We start from the raw sequence: 15,962 nt of genomic DNA, 5'->3' as shown, positions 1-15,962 counted from the left end.
AGACAACATTTATAAAAAAACAAATGGTATTAAAAATTATGATAAAAGTATATGGTTTTAAAAAGTGAATGATTTTAGTAAACAAAATGTTTAAAAATGAGCAAATTTCGAACAAACAAATAGTCAAAAAATAGAAGATTTTAAAAAGGATAAACGATTCAAATAACGATTTAAAAATAAAAATAACCTTTACAAAAACGGTACTAAAAGAAACGCTTTAAAAATAAACAGCTTTAAAAGAACGTCTTTAAAAATGAATTGTTTAAAAAAAGTTAAAAAATAGTTTAAAAAGAATGTTAAAAAAAATGAACTGTTCAATTTATAAAAAATGAGTTCTTAAAAAAGAATGATTTTAAAAACAAACAGTTTAAAAATGAACAATTTTAAAAACGATAAATGGTTTTATAAAGGTTAAAAACAATTTTTTAAACGAAATTTATAAAAAAGAAATTGTTAAAGAAATATGTATTTATATGTATATTTAAAACGTATTATGCTAAATAATAATTGTGAAATAAAGAAAAAAATTAAGAAATTATACAAATAAAAATATTAAAAGAACTTTATAACTTTATAATGGAATGGACAACGGAATGAAATGGATCATTCCATTCCATTGTGATGTTTGGTTACTCATATGTGAATAAAATGAATCATTACTTTGTACAATTTGATAAACAAAAAAAGATGAAGTAACGAAACACAACTGTATTAAAAACGACAAAAATATAATTGCCTCAACAATAATAATAATAATAATAATAATAATAATATATTAATGATAACAAATTAATAATAGATTTTTGATATATATTAATATTAGTATGAATAATAATAAATATAAATATAAATACAAATAAAAGTAAAAGTAAAAGTATAATAATAATAATAATAATAATAATAATAATAATAATAATAATAATAATAACATATTTCTTTCCATTCCTTGAAGAAATGGAAAAAAAAACACCTACATACCAAGGAATGGAAATTATTATATTTGGAAGGAGTTACATTCCTTTGGAATGCTACATTCCATTACCACATTATAACCAAACATGTTTCCTTTCATTCCATCAGAATGATCCATTCCATTCCACATTCCATTCCTTCATACCAAACGCTACCTTAGGCTTATCTAGAAAAAAGTAACTTGGTTAGTGTTAGGGGGCAAAACCAGGGGCGGACCTAGCCACTGTTGTGGGTGGGCGGCCGCACCCATTTGAAAAAAATATTTAGGGTTATATTTCGCACAACATCCCGACCGCACCTCTTGAAACTTTTCAACGGCACCCCTTGGAATTTTCAACCGCCCCCTTAGAAAAAAATATCTTTTGAATTTATAAAAAAAACTTGTAAACACTGATTTTTATTAAAATATAACCTAGTTTATATAATTATTCTTTAACCACTTTACTTAATAATTTAACCCAATAACTTTCACTTAACAATTTAGTCATTAGCCAAATAAATATTTCATTATAACCCAAGCCTAATTAACCCAACCCAATTATATTTGAAGTTAAATAAAATAACCCAACCCAACTGCCCCTTCCAATTCTTTCTCCCGATCTCCATCTTCTGATCGCACAACGACCAACACACGTAAGCAGTCAACAGGTACGACGGCAACGACTGTATTCTCACCGGAAAAGCTTGATTCCGGCCACCCCATCACCGGAATCCAAAATTTAACGAGGTACCTTCGTTTTTTATGTTTTTTTGTTGTTTTATGTGGTTTTTTAGGAGAAGTAAAGTTATAAATGTGTTAAAAGGGTTTGAAATTTTATGTGTTTTGATGATTTTTTTTGTTGTTTTAGAGTTTAGTAGCACTATTTTGTTGTTTTGATGTTTTTTTTTTGTTGTTCTAGGCTTTAGTAGGGCTTGAAAATTATGGACTATGGTTGAAAATGAGTGTTTATTTTGTTTAAGTGTTTAGTGTTTTTTTATGAACTTATGGATCGATTGATATGTGATAGGAACCATGGGTAGGGAAGTTTTGGCAAGATCTCTTAAGAGGAACCATTAGGAAAGTAGCTATACATGATGTTTTGCATATATTTCAAAAACTAAAAATCCGTAGGCACAATTTTAAACATGTATGTAATGACGTTTGACGTGTTTCAGATGGTTATATAAATTTTAGTTTGACATTTTTTTGTTTTACATGACCCAACCTGATCTCACACGATATGAACCGAATTTTCTTGGATCTAAAATCTTTAAAAATATCCCGCACCCCCATAGAAAAAATTATGAGTCTGCCACTGGCCAAAACCATTATAAAATGCAATCTCAGAGTCTGACATGTCAAAAGATTCCTTTTTGGACTGAAAGGGTTAAACTGGTTAAACCACAAGGGCCAAAATAGTAATTTAATCTTTTAAAATTTAGAGTAAATTACAAGTTTTGTCCTTTATATTTACACCAAATTACATGCGCTGTACTTTAGCGCAAAAGTTGACGAGTTTTGTGCTTTAAGTTTCAAAATCTTGCACGGTTTGTCCTTTAAACCTAACTTAGTCAGATTTTTTGGTTAAGTATGGTCATGTGCCTAGCACATGGGGGCATACTTGTAATTTCACATTCCCATGGATTATTTTGTAAAGACTTATTATTAAGGGGCTATATCTACAAATTGAAAAAAATCTAGACTCTTTCCTCTTTCTCTGTAACCCACCAGTCACCATCACAACCCAATCTCTCTCTAATATCTCTCAATCCACCACCCCACAACCTTCACCGCCGCCACCCACCGCACCTCAGCCTTCACCGCCTCCACCGCCTCCACCCCCACCAACAGACCACCCCAAGCCTACTGCACCAACCATCACCACCACCCCTGCCTGACTGCCTCCCCCTGCAACCCGCCGCTCGTCACCGCTCCCCCTGTACCCGTCAACCAAAAGAACAGGTTTTAACTATTGTAAATCATTCTTCAGTGCATCATCTAAGAGTCTGGAGTTAGTTGACATTTCATCGAACAGTTTCTGGGCATAATTGACACTACCCAAGGAAGGATCATTTATTCCCGGCCTATCACTAGAAACTCTAAACTCAAACAAAGCTAAACCGATATGTTGAAGCATTATAATAATGTGAGTAGACTGAGGCATGTGACGAAGATACGGAACGGGATCAAAACCAAAATTCGTTCTATGAACTTTAGCATAAAAAGGCAAAAGAAGACAATCAATTACCATAACAGGTCTATTCAATGTGAATGTGGATGTACCATCAGCAGAAATAGTGGTGTTCCCAGATGATACATGAAAATATTTTGGATCCGAATTCAATGTCGATACAATAGTGGTATCCTTAGTCGTAACAGAATGAATCGGAGCAGCCACAAACATGCTTGTTAATGGATCGAGCTCTAGATCAGAAGTAATTCCATGTTTAGGTTGTTGAACCGAGCCCTCTTCAATCTCAAACGAATCAATAGCAGTACTCACAATAACTTCAGTAGAAACATCTGAATCGCTAAGGAAAAACGTAGATGGAGTAGTGTTTAGCGTCTCAAAGCAATCAATCAGATGTTGAATGTGATCCCCCATTTGGAGAAGAAGCGAGTCTTTTATCCAGAGTAATAAAGATCCGCTTCAGAATGCCCTGCAATACATCTTCTCTTTTAAATTTTACACAATAGTCCTTCTAATATTGTGTATGGATTTTATACATCTTTTCTTTTAAATTTTACATAATAGTTCTTCTAATTTAAATTGTTTTACACAATGGTCCTTGGGAGGTGAAATGGCATCACTTTTCATTGAGGAATCAAATGGTCGGAAAATGGTCTCCTGTGGAAAACAGGGGAACAGACCCTCAATCTCAGGATCAGTAAACTTGCAGAGCTCCGAGGAAGGATTCATTAAAAGGTTTTGACTTTGGGACACACTAACCTTCTGCGGGCTTTAACCGGGTGAGGATCGAGTGGCCATTTTTGACATGATCAAAGAAAAGAAGATGAAGAATTTCAAAGAAAGAATAGAAAGAGAGAGAGAGTAATACCTGAATTAGCTCTGGAAAGAAGATATAAGGAAGGATCTTCTGATCTTTAAAGGCACTTGGAGATTTATCTCCACCCTGAATAGCTCAATGATGGTTATAGCTAGTCTTATCACTGACGTCTGACCTTGTAAAGACTAGTTGCACGCAGCAACGACTAGTCCGGATGTGATGGCAATATGACAGCTGTGAATCCTTATCACAACTGCCATATTGGGGGCAATTGTTAGGGTATATGTTTTATTAATTGTGGATCATGTATACTGAAGTGTTGCCTGGATCAGCTATCCTTAGCGGATGGTGCAAGGACTCAGGGGATCAAGGATCCTTAACATTACTTATGATTTCTAACAATTGTTCTCTATGTTTTCTAATGTTCGTATTGTCACACCCCAACCGATGGTGGAAACATCGGGGTGCAAGCACTAAGTGTTCGGATTGCTCATGAGATTGCATAACAATAAAAGTTTCAATATAGATTATTCAAGATTCATGTATAAATTTGTCTAAAACAGCATCACCAACAAAAGATTCAAAATACAACCATCAATCATTGTTCAAAGTCTAGATTTAAACTAGGTGGGTTTCTAAGCATCAGCCCTAGGTTGATTTCCATGATTTAGCATCCTATCAGCCTGCAGCATGTATTAAAATAGAGTCAGTACAAAATGTACTGGCGAGTATACAAGTGTGAGTAATAGCATAATAGTTTAAAAACAACTCATATCCGTCGTGTAAATGATAAAATAGTTTCAGCCGTGCTAGTGTTCGCAGTCCAACAAGTGACGGCCTAAGTATCTGTCACGGCCCCCGACCCACCCTGGACGGAATCGGGTGCCGTGAGCAGTCCCGTGGTACCGGTGATTATTTTTGAAAAACATTGCAGCGGAATTTTCATCAGGACCGTGAGTTAGGAAAAATATCAGAGTTTAGAAAACACCGAATTTGATTTAAATAGATGGGATAAATCCCTATTTTAAAAAGATAAGTTTTATTTTATAAAACAATATTTCTTTAATAAGCCATTTCTTGATGCCTTTCAGTGCCGTATCCAGCCTTATAATAATTACCTGAAACATGTTTGAAAAAGGTTTTGTCAGCGGGAATGCTGAGTGAATTCATTCCATTTTTATACAAATATATTGTTATACCTTACAGTATTAAGGTTTTATATTTATTTGCATTTACCTTACTTAATAAGCATTTTGTCACATAATAGCAATTCCAATATAACAGCAATAATATCACTCATTGGTTTACTTTCATCCAATAGTGAATTAATCAAATAACTATACTTTACTGTTATTCAATTTATCTATCATTAGGCAATTCCTATGACTGGGTCATATCACTGTTGATCATTCTTTCAACTAGTGACTCTGACCATATCACTGTTGATCATTCTTTCAACTATGGTCTTTGGTCATATCGCTGTTGATCATTCTTTCAACTAGTGATTCTATTCATGGCACTGTTGATCATTCTTTCAACTAGTGCTTCTGGTCATTATCACTGTTGATCATTCTTTCAACTAGTGATTTTAATTATAACACTGTTGATCATTCTTTCAACTAGTGTCTTTGGACATATCACTGTTGATCATTCTTTCAACTAGTGACCTTGGACATAATGATGTCTTATTACTTTGTCAAATATATTACCTCTAGCACTAATTCATGCAATTCAGAATAATGACATGTTATGTCAATTATTATAACTTATCAAAATATGTTAATTTACTAATTGTAATAATATGATATAATAACTTGACTACAAATAGAATACAGTATACTTGACTTTGTTATGGTATCTGCCATTTAGATTTATATATAATAATTATGGTCATGCTAACTTTCTGGATAATAGCAATGAGAATCAAATAATGTATAATACCTCCCATACCAGTAAAATATAATAACTTAATCACTGTAAGTATAACTGGTAACCATTTAGGGTTTTAGAAAGCATTTTGTAATATAATTGTTTCACAAAAAGGTGATAAAACTGTGATAAAAGAGTATGGACTCACAAACGGTGAGAAAAGAGAAATGAACTCACATTGCAGATTTCTACGGGCAAAGTTTAGTCTACAGATATCCTTGATATACTGCTGATTCAATTTGGGCAGAGTCTAGTCTACTGATTAGCCTAATTCACACAAATGGGGTTGTATTTATTTATGAACTTTTATTTGTACTAGGGTCAAATGATAACTTAACTTAGATATATATCAGTGACCACGTCTGGAATCATTTCTACTTCTTGTGTAGTAAGTACGTATGCTCGCGCGTTCGTCTTAGCTCCGTCTGTTGTTCTAGCCTTGGTGTTAGATGTTTTGGTTAGTTTCGGGCAATATGGTTTGATGTGTCCGGTTTCCCCGCAATTGTAACAGATGTTAGTTTTCCTTCTGCACTCTTCCTCTGTGTGCCCGGTCATCTTGCAGAAGTCACAGTAGGGTGTGTTCCTAAAACGACATCGTCCTGAATGCGTTTTGTTACTATTTCTGCAGATAGGTTGCTCTAATGACGGTTCAGTTTCTTTCTTCTTGAGTTCTTGGGAAATTTTCTGGGCTAATTCTTTCTTCTTATTTTCTTCTCTTGTGCGGATTAGTCCATCTGTCAGCATGTTAGCTAGTTCAACTGCTTCCTCAATAGTCTGTGGTCTAACGGCCTTGACTATGTCTCGGATTTCACTAACTAATCCCCAAATATAACGAGAAATTAGTACAGGTTCTGGCGAAGCCAGAGTTGGTACCATTCTTGCATATTCGAAGAATGTTGTCGTATATTCACGACAATTCACATCTATCATTTTATGATTTAGGAACTTGTTAGTTATTCGTTCTTTTTCATAAGGAGGACAAAATTTTCTTTCTACTACTTCCTTGAATTCTTCCCAGTTTATGGCATAAGCCATGGTCCTTCCTTTTGCCTGAAGAATTGTATTCCACCATTCTAAGGCTTCTTCCTTAAAAAGATTAGATGCATACATCACCTTATCTTCTTCAGCACATTTGCTGATCGTAAGAACAGCCTCTGTCTTTTCCAACCATCGCAGAGCAGCCGTGGCACCTTCACTGCCCGCGAACTCGGTTGGTTTACAGGCTAGAAATTCTTTGTAGGTACACCCGAGAGTCATTGCCTTCTTTTTCTTAGGAAATGGGGTTTTGATAATATCATTATTATCACTATTGACACTATGGTTAAAACTATCGTCACGGGTATGCTTACTGCTCATAGCTTTGGTGGGTTCTATGGGATTTTTAACAGCTTTAATTATTAAAGGTAAAGCATTAGCTATTCCTTGAGCTATTAGATTTTCTATAGCATTTTTATCCAAAGGATTTTCATTATTAGCATGAACTTCTGGATTATGTGATACTTCATTCGACATCTGGATTGCAAATATTTTCACTTATTAATGTCACATAATAATTAAAAATAATATCTCCAGGATATTATATGTGCATATTGACATATACATATTCATGTACAACACATAAGTTAATTTGTATTAGTTTCTTAACTTTAGGTATTAAAGAACACCTAATTAGCTTAAACAAGTGGCTTAACTTATACTAAGGCATCTTTTCTTATTCAACTTTTGAATGTTATCAGATGTGCTACCAGTTAATAGCAATCTCCTAACTCTTTTATTTAAGTTTAAATATTATTATCACAACACTTATAGGATCAAAGTAGTGGCTTAGCTCTGATACCACCTTCTGTCACGGCCCCCGACCCACCCTGGACGGAATCGGGTGCCGTGAGCAGTCCCGTGGTACCGGTGATTATTTTTGAAAAACATTGCAGCGGAATTTTCATCAGGACCGTGAGTTAGGAAAAATATCAGAGTTTAGAAAACACCGGATTTGATTTAAATAGATGGGATAAATCCCTATTTTAAAAAGATAAGTTTTATTTTATAAAACAATATTTCTTTAATAAGCCATTTCTTGATGCCTTTCAGTGCCGTATCCAGCCTTATAATAATTACCTGAAACATGTTTGAAAAAGGTTTTGTCAGCGGGAATGCTGAGTGAATTCATTCCATTTTTATACAAATATATTGTTATACCTTACAGTATTAAGGTTTTATATTTATTTGCATTTACCTTACTTAATCAGCATTTTGTCACATAATAGCAATTCCAATATAACAGCAATAATATCACTCATTGGTTTACTTTCATCCAATAGTGAATTAATCAAATAACTATACTTTACTGTTATTCAATTTATCTATCATTAGGCAATTCCTATGACTGGGTCATATCACTGTTGATCATTCTTTCAACTAGTGACTCTGACCATATCACTTGTTCATAACACTGTTGATCATTCTTTCAACTATGGTCTTTGGTCATATCGCTGTTGATCATTCTTTCAACAAGCGATTCTATTCATGGCACTGTTGATCATTCTTTCAACTAGTGCTTCTGGTCATTATCACTGTTGATCATTCTTTCAACTAGTGATTTTAATTATAACACTGTTGATCATTCTTTCAACTAGTGTCTTTGGACATATCACTGCTGATCATTCTTTCAGCTAGTGACCTTGGACATAATGATGTCTTATTACTTTGTCAAATATATTACCTCTAGCACTAATTCATGCAATTCAGAATAATGACATGTTATGTCAATTATTATAACTTATCAAAATATGTTAATTTACTAATTGTAATAATATGATATAATAACTTGACTACAAATAGAATACAGTATACTTGACTTTGTTATGGTATCTGCCATTTAGATTTATATATAATAATTATGGTCATGCTAACTTTCTGGATAATAGCAATGAGAATCAAATAATGTATAATACCTCCCATACCAGTAAAATATAATAACTTAATCACTGTAAGTATAACTGGTAACCATTTAGGGTTTTAGAAAGCATTTTGTAATATAATTGTTTCACAAAAAGGTGATAAAACTGTGATAAAAGAGTATGGACTCACAAACGGTGAGAAAAGAGAAATGAACTCACATTGCAGATTTCTACGGGCAAAGTTTAGTCTACAGATATCCTTGATATACTGCTGATTCAATTTGGGCAGAGTCTAGTCTACTGATTAGCCTAATTCACACAAACGGGGTTGTAACTAATACAGCAATTACGACAATTCACGAGATTAAACCTTCACAACGATTAATCAGTGCAATACTCGATAATTCAATCGGATTCACAACGAATAACAGAGCATAGTCCGAATTCGAACAGCACTCTAATATTCAAGTTGAAATCACGACGAATAATCAAAGTACAAGCTCAATTGAGCAGCACCTGGACTATCGTTGGATAGTTACAATCGATCGGACGTTGAATCGTAATAGCGATCGAGTTATTACCCTGATTGCGGCAGCGTTTCGAGGTTTGTGTGTGTGTGTTGGACTGTTTTGCTTATAACTCGACGTATATTATGAATTTTAACGTCGCAGCAACACCTGAATTCAAGTCCCAACCCCCTCTATATATACTGAAAGTTTGACCCCGTCGCGTAGCGCGAGGGGTACCCCCCATAGGCGTCGCGCTACGCGAGTGGTAACCTATGTTCATAGGGTAGCTACGTGTGTAACTAGGCTTGCTGTGTCGACAGTTTCGTAAATTTCGAATTTTACAAATAGTTATGAGGATAATCGTTGGCTAGGGTTTTGCCCCCCCTGAGTTTTAGGGGCCCTGATCCTGATTCTGATTGTTCTGGAAATTTTAGGGTTAGTGCAGAATTACTTGGGTGTTTTAATTAGGTTTTCCTATTGAATAAAATAATACAATAAATGATAGTTTTGACGAGGGTTGTTACATTCTCCCCACCTTAATAAAAATCTCGTCCTCGAGATTTGGGTTATGATATGTCTGTTAGATTTATGTCATAATTTAGTCAATGGAACTAGATTCTTAAGATAAATGACACAGAGTCAAATTTTGTGAATACTAGTTGTATAAGTAGGGTTCAAAAAGTTCAACTGAAATAGTTCAAGAAATCGATGACAACTGAATGAGATGGAATGATATAGTTTCGAATGGGACTAGGTTCAAGTCAACAGATATATGATCAAATAGATATCTGTTTACAGTTAGTGAAATGACTTTTTAGAATAAAATTCATGGTCAAAAGAAAACTTACTTTGATTGGCAACTGAGGAAAACTCAGAAATAATGGCACGAAGATCATTGTTATTTATCGAATCATATCAAGAGAAAAATCAGTGTGTTGACATTGCAAGGATACACTGGAATGCAATAAAGTTTAGTGTATCATTGTCTTAATACACAATTATATCAAGATTACTTTCATATGATGAGTCAAACGAAAGACATACGTGGTTTTGAATGGTTCGTATGATTAGGATTAGCCCAAGCTACAAGTTTGTAACGACTCCGCAAGGTGTCGTAATGATTGGAATAATTTCAATAGTTACGGTGCTCGAACAATTTCACTGTATAATCCACTGAAGAAAACTTGGATATTCATTTCAAATAGGAGTTTCAATTGATGATGAAAAGACAAAATGAAATATTATAAAATTTTCGATGATAGAAGAAACGTTTAAGAAGCACACCGGAATATGATACGAATTTGTGTACTTTTATCTTAACACATAGTTGTATTAAGATTGGTTAAGAATATAAACCAAAAATTAAAATTCGTATATTAGGAGTGAAATTGAAAATAGTTCAAGCTATAAATTTATTATGACGCCACAAAGTGTCATAGTAGTGGTGAATGAAACGAGTTTCACCATCAAATGAAGTAAATCCGAATGTTTTAAAAAAAATGAGTAGGATTTTTGGATTGAAATTGAAATGATCAAAGATGATAAAGCAATAAAGATTGCGAAGCGCTCGATAGATACACGGAAATATGAAATGAATTTGTGTATCATTATCTTAGCACACGATTGTGTTAAGATTGTTTTGATAGAATAAATCAAAGTGATTCAACATGAATGAATAATTAAACCCGTATGTAAGAGGTGCAACGAGATTAGCACAAGCTTCAAATTTGTGAAAACGTCACCACAAGGTGATCGTGACCAAATAAATGATTCAACGAAAGTGAAAACCAAACAAGTTTGGTATGAATCTGAAATAGAGGAATTATTTGACGGAATGTATTTATTTATGAACTTTTATTTGTACTAGGGTCAAATGATAACTTAACTTAGATATATATCAGTGACCACGTCTGGAATCATTTCTACTTCTTGTATAGTAAGTACGTATGCTCGCGCGTTCGTCTTAGCTCCGTCTGTTGTTCTAGCCTTGGTGTTAGATGTTTTGGTTAGTTTCGGGCAATATGGTTTGATGTGTCCGGTTTCCCCGCAATTGTAACAGATGTTAGTTTTCCTTCTGCACTCTTCCTCTGTGTGCCCGGTCATCTTGCAGAAGTCACAGTAGGGTGTGTTCCTAAAACGACATCGTCCTGAATGCGTTTTGTTACTATTTCTGCAGATAGGTTGCTCTAATGACGGTTCAGTTTCTTTCTTCTTGAGTTCTTGGGAAATTTTCTGGGCTAATTCTTTCTTCTTATTTTCTTCTCTTGTGCGGATTAGTCCATCTGTCAGCATGTTAGCTAGTTCAACTGCTTCCTCAATAGTCTGTGGTCTAACGGCCTTGACTATGTCTCGGATTTCACTAACTAATCCCCAAATATAACGAGAAATTAGTACAGGTTCTGGCGAAGCCAGAGTTGGTACCATTCTTGCATATTCGAAGAATGTTGTCGTATATTCACGACAATTCACATCTATCATTTTATGATTTAGGAACTTGTTAGTTATTCGTTCTTTTTCATAAGGAGGACAAAATTTTCTTTCTACTACTTCCTTGAATTCTTCCCAGTTTATGGCATAAGCCATGGTCCTTCCTTTTGCCTGAAGAATTGTATTCCACCATTCTAAGGCTTCTTCCTTAAAAAGATTAGATGCATACATCACCTTATCTTCTTCAGCACATTTGCTGATCGTAAGAACAGCCTCTGTCTTTTCCAACCATCGCAGAGCAGCCGTGGCACCTTCACTGCCCGCGAACTCGGTTGGTTTACAGGCTAGAAATTCTTTGTAGGTACACCCGAGAGTCATTGCCTTCTTTTTCTTAGGACATGGGGTTTTGATAATATCATTATTATCACTATTGACACTATGGTTAAAACTATCGTCACGGGTATGCTTACTGCTCATAGCTTTGGTGGGTTCTATGGGATTTTTAACAGCTTTAATTATTAAAGGTAAAGCATTAGCTATTCCTTGAGCTATTAGATTTTCTATAGCATTTTTATCCAAAGGATTTTCATTATTAGCATGAACTTCTGGATTATGTGATACTTCATTCGACATCTGGATTGCAAATATTTTCACTTATTAATATCACATAATAATTAAAAATAATATCTCCAGGATATTATATGTGCATATTGACATATACATATTCATGTACAACACATAAGTTAATTTGTATTAGTTTCTTAACTTTAGGTATTAAAGAACACCTAATTAGCTTAAACAAGTGGCTTAACTTATACTAAAGCATCTTTTCTTATTCAACTTTTGAATGTTATCAGATGTGCTACCAGTTAATAGCAATCTCCTAACTCTTTTATTTAAGTTTAAATATTATTATCACAACACTTATAGGATCAAAGTAGTGGCTTAGCTCTGATACCACCTTCTGTCACGGCCCCCGACCCACCCTGGACGGAATCGGGTGCCGTGAGCAGTCCCGTGGTACCGGTGATTATTTTTGAAAAACATTGCAGCGGAATTTTCATCAGGACCGTGAGTTAGGAAAAATATCAGAGTTTAGAAAACACCGGATTTGATTTAAATAGATGGGATAAATCCCTATTTTAAAAAGATAAGTTTTATTTTATAAAACAATATTTCTTTAATAAGCCATTTCTTGATGCCTTTCAGTGCCGTATCCAGCCTTATAATAATTACCTGAAACATGTTTGAAAAAGGTTTTGTCAGCGGGAATGCTGAGTGAATTCATTCCATTTTTATACAAATATATTGTTATACCTTACAGTATTAAGGTTTTATATTTATTTGCATTTACCTTACTTAATCAGCATTTTGTCACATAATAGCAATTCCAATATAACAGCAATAATATCACTCATTGGTTTACTTTCATCCAATAGTGAATTAATCAAATAACTATACTTTACTGTTATTCAATTTATCTATCATTAGGCAATTCCTATGACTGGGTCATATCACTGTTGATCATTCTTTCAACTAGTGACTCTGACCATATCACTTGTTCATAACACTGTTGATCATTCTTTCAACTATGGTCTTTGGTCATATCGCTGTTGATCATTCTTTCAACAAGCGATTCTATTCATGGCACTGTTGATCATTCTTTCAACTAGTGCTTCTGGTCATTATCACTGTTGATCATTCTTTCAACTAGTGATTTTAATTATAACACTGTTGATCATTCTTTCAACTAGTGTCTTTGGACATATCACTGCTGATCATTCTTTCAGCTAGTGACCTTGGACATAATGATGTCTTATTACTTTGTCAAATATATTACCTCTAGCACTAATTCATGCAATTCAGAATAATGACATGTTATGTCAATTATTATAACTTATCAAAATATGTTAATTTACTAATTGTAATAATATGATATAATAACTTGACTACAAATAGAATACAGTACTTGACTTTGTTATGGTATCTGCCATTTAGATTTATATATAATAATTATGGTCATGCTAACTTTCTGGATAATAGCAATGAGAATCAAATAATGTATAATACCTCCCATACCAGTAAAATATAATAACTTAATCACTGTAAGTATAACTGGTAACCATTTAGGGTTTTAGAAAGCATTTTGTAATATAATTGTTTCACAAAAAGGTGATAAAACTGTGATAAAAGAGTATGGACTCACAAACGGTGAGAAAAGAGAAATGAACTCACATTGCAGATTTCTACGGGCAAAGTTTAGTCTACAGATATCCTTGATATACTGCTGATTCAATTTGGGCAGAGTCTAGTCTACTGATTAGCCTAATTCACACAAACGGGGTTGTAACTAATACAGCAATTACGACAATTCACGAGATTAAACCTTCACAACGATTAATCAGTGCAATACTCGATAATTCAATCGGATTCACAACGAATAACAGAGCATAGTCCGAATTCGAACAGCACTCTAATATTCAAGTTGAAATCACGAAGAATAATCAAAGTACAAGCTCAATTGAGCAGCACCTGGACTATCGTTGGATAGTTACAATCGATCGGACGTTGAATCGTAATAGCGATCGAGTTATTACCCTGATTGCGGCAGCGTTTCGAGGTTTGTGTGTGTGTGTTGGACTGTTTTGCTTATAACTCGACGTATATTATGAATTTTAACGTCGCAGCAACACCTGAATTCAAGTCCCAACCCCCTCTATATATACTGAAAGTTTGACCCCGTCGCGTAGCGCGAGGGGTACCCCCCATAGGCGTCGCGCTACGCGAGTGGTAACCTATGTTCATAGGGTAGCTACGTGTGTAACTAGGCTTGCTGTGTCGACAGTTTCGTAAATTTCGAATTTTACAAATAGTTATGAGGATAATCGTTGGCTAGGGTTTTGCCCCCCCTGAGTTTTAGGGGCCCTGATCCTGATTCTGATTGTTCTGGAAATTTTAGGGTTAGTGCAGAATTACTTGGGTGTTTTAATTAGGTTTTCCTATTGAATAAAATAATACAATAAATGATAGTTTTGACGAGGGTTGTTACAGTATCCTGATGCTTTGTTGTTTTCCCAAGTCACAAGGAAAACTAGAATCCTCCTAACAATACCCCCGAGAATAATGGGGAGGTGCATCTTCTATAGCGCTACTATTGTTAAGGCGGAACTATACACCCTGGATTAAACGTTCACAAAGCACAAATAGAATACAAGAATCACAAGTTTCACAAACACATAGGATAGAGTTTAGTTTTCAAAAGTCTCAAGTATCATAGTTTAATAGGATACATGTTACATCCCAAAGTTTAAAACAAAAAGGGATCGATATACTCACAGTGATTGCTGAACAAGTTAACTGTTATTGGATCAAAGGGAGCTCTTTAGAGTTAGCCTGATTAGATTACAATAGATAAGAGTCGGGCATAATAACGAGATTGCGCAAAGTGTTGGATCTGTCACCGGATCGGATGGCAGTTCGATCGGATGGCTATCCGATCGGATTGCCATTCGATTGATGTGACAGTTGTGAGTGAAAGATGGATTGTAATTCGATGGGATGGTCATCCGATCGGATGGCCATTCGATTGAATGGTCGTTCAATTCAAGTTTCTGGAAAAGTTTCTAAGTGTTGAAAGACTTCAAGAGGCATGTCACCTGATCAGATGGCAGTTCGATCAGATGGCTATCCGATCGAGTTGTCGTTCATCGATAAAGAATTCAAAGTTTCAAAGTGTTAGGGGTTTAGAGGCAGGTGTCACTTGATCGGATGGCTGTTCGATCGGATGGCTATCCGATCGGATTGCCATTCGATCAGGTTATCCTTGTCTCGTTCCTAAACTTGTAAAGTTTCTAAGTTTTCGTTTAAACAGCGACGACATGGCACGCATTGAGACAACTAGGGCTGTTCAAAAAAATCCGAATCCGAAACCGAATTCGAAATATCCGAAAACCCGAATCTGAATTATCCGAAATTTCGGATATCCGAAAATTCGGATATTCAAAATTCGGATATCCGAAATTTCGGATTCGGATAGCGATATTGAAAATTTTCGGATATTTCGGATATCCGATATCCGAAATAATAAAATAGTTGTTTTTTAATTATTTATTACAAGTAAATATATATAACCTATTCTAGAAACCCTACACAGTAATCACTCATTCAGCATTTTATGTTTCACCCTCCACGCAGCCGCCACACACGACCCACCCTACTCTGCCACTCACGCTGTGATCGG

This window comes from Helianthus annuus, chromosome 3 (genome assembly GCF_002127325.2).
Source record: "Helianthus annuus cultivar XRQ/B chromosome 3, HanXRQr2.0-SUNRISE, whole genome shotgun sequence".
Classification (NCBI taxonomy): Eukaryota; Viridiplantae; Streptophyta; class Magnoliopsida; order Asterales; family Asteraceae; genus Helianthus; species Helianthus annuus.
Note: the sequence above shows the minus strand (reverse complement) of the source record.